The sequence below is a fragment of the Frankliniella occidentalis genome, unplaced genomic scaffold (assembly GCF_000697945.3).
Source record: "Frankliniella occidentalis isolate FOCC.00 unplaced genomic scaffold, Focc_3.1 Scaffold17, whole genome shotgun sequence".
Taxonomy (NCBI): Eukaryota; Metazoa; Arthropoda; class Insecta; order Thysanoptera; family Thripidae; genus Frankliniella; species Frankliniella occidentalis.
This window is the reverse complement of record NW_026267147.1, coordinates 307,611-309,684: the sequence shown is the minus strand read 5'-3', so window position 1 is coordinate 309,684 and position 2,074 is coordinate 307,611. Positions and strand designations below refer to the sequence as shown.

The window sequence follows — 2,074 nt, the reverse complement described above, 5'->3', positions numbered from 1 at the left end:
ACCGGCCGCCGAGCGTCAGTCGCCGCCTGGCCGTGCATCCGCGAGGGACCCGTGCGCCGCGCCGCCCCGCTCCGCGACGTCCCTTGAGCGCCGATTGCGCCGCGCTTGTTGCTCTCCATAAGCCCTCCGTGCCGCCGGACGGGTCAGCCGGACCGCAGTGTCACTCACCCCCCCCCACCCCCCGCGCGTGTGTGTGTGTCTGTGGTGTGTTTGTTGACCTCTCGTCGCATCTGATTGAAGAGAATAATTGATCCGCTCAGACTGCGTCGGTGGTGTCTCAAATGAGTGTCTGAGATTCGGCAACAGTTTGTGTGTCGTGCGAGTGCTGGCACGCGCGGCAGTGCTGTCGGGGTCGAGACCCTCCCCCCTTGCAAGAAGTGCTTTCGTGTTCACGACCTCTTGGACGGCGCGGCTGTGAACAGAACAGGTGCCTCCGGCTATGGATACCTCCCGCCGTCACTAAGCAGCTGAACCCTGCAGCCTCCCTTCCTGACAGGTGAGCCCCGCTTTGGGTTGCCCCAATTATATGTCTGTCTGTCTGTCTGTCTCGGTCTGTCCGTCCGTCCGTCTGCCTGTCTGTCAATTTGGTTTCAGTGTAAATTGTGCCCAATATGTCAGGGTTGCGCGCAACTAAACGTAACGTATAGTAATTGTTTGTCATTGCCATTGCCTAACGTAACAAAAGGCTTTGAAAAGTTCGATTTAGAGTTAGAGATTGTTGCAGAATAATCTGACGTTTGTCAAGACATATTAGAATCAGCTTGCTCTTTACTTTTCAATGCGTCCGGACCATCGAACAACTCGATGTCCGCTACTCCTTTTGTCCCCTCACCCAATCAGCTCAGTGCGTGCGATTGTTTGAATAACTGAGCAAACGCTGGTTGTATCTGAGTGCATGTCGGAAATGACAGTTCACTGCCCCCTGCCGCAGTCTCACTGCAACGGGTGCAACCCCTGGTCCGCACCTACGCACTGTGCCGCAGGGCACGCGTGTGGGATGGGTTGGCCTACCCCCATTTGGGGCTTTAGAGGGGGGGGGGGAGAGGGGGCTGTTCCGCAGATCCGCCTAGTAAAGTGTGTGTCAATAATAAGTCATCTCAGTACGCCGGCCAGCGTGCAGCAATATTCTGTGCACAGCCCCGAACATATGTTGCGTTCGCTCGACTGTGCGGCGGATGACACCGGTATAGTCCGTTTGGAGGGTCGTTGAACGCGGCCCAGGCGAGTAGATGAGTCGCACGCCTCTCCCACGCCGCGCCGAGCTCAGTGCTCCGTGGTGCGGCGTTGTTTACCCAGGACGAGTAGTTAACGTTACCACGTGGTTTGGTGTCCCATATCTAAGGCGCGTCTCCACCAGGCTGAACCCTGCGCTGTCCAGAGACAGCCTAGTAGCAGTCCGCGGAGAAGCGATATGGATTCAAATTAGTGGCGGGAAAATCGCACCTTGCAATGGGGCTCCCTGTATGCACAACACACGCTGGGACTCCGGGCGGGAGTCATTGGACGCAGCGTCAGAGTAAAAACTGTTGAAGCAGAGAGCTGCGCGAGCTTTTCCATTCCTGCCGTGCCGCTGGTTTGTTGCTGTGACAGGCAAATGAACTTGCAAAGACGCACTCTCAGAATGATTTAATGTAGCACAGGTAAACTTGCCTAGAACCGACGTCGTTGTCCACCCACGCTGTTCAACAGGAGCGGTTTGATCGCACCTACATCCACCCCTAGATTCGGTCGAGCCAAATCGAACGCAATATATTGGGTATACCTTCAAAGACATTTCCTCTCAAGGGATCTGCCAGCAGGTCTCCCAACTGCGCATCATAAAGGTAATTGTCCCAAACGCGCTGAAAATACTCCGCATTTCGGACACTGCCGGTAAAGCTAACGTGTGCTGCTGGACGCTGAGCCAGTGTAGCGGAACAGCTGCAGCGGTGGCGGCGGCGGCGGCGGCAGCTGGCACTCGGAGCGAGGCACACGCGAAACACATGAATGGGGGGAGGAGGACCATGACCGACGCGGTACCGATGCACAACGAGGAGATGAGAACGTGTGTATGTGTGTGTGTGTGTGGGGGGGG

The 2,074-nt window shown here is 56.6% G+C and overlaps 1 protein-coding gene across 1 annotated transcript in view; it reads left to right on the top strand.

The window, feature by feature from the left end:
* The first annotated feature begins 23 nt into the window (after positions 1–23).
* The window catches only part of LOC113206995 (SH3 and multiple ankyrin repeat domains protein 1), a 58,201-nt gene continuing 56,150 nt past the window's right edge, over positions 24–2,074 (top strand). The window contains exon 1 of the mRNA XM_026423322.2: positions 24–496. The gene's annotated coding sequence lies outside the window, so the exon portion shown is untranslated. The remainder of the gene's footprint in view (positions 497–2,074) is intronic.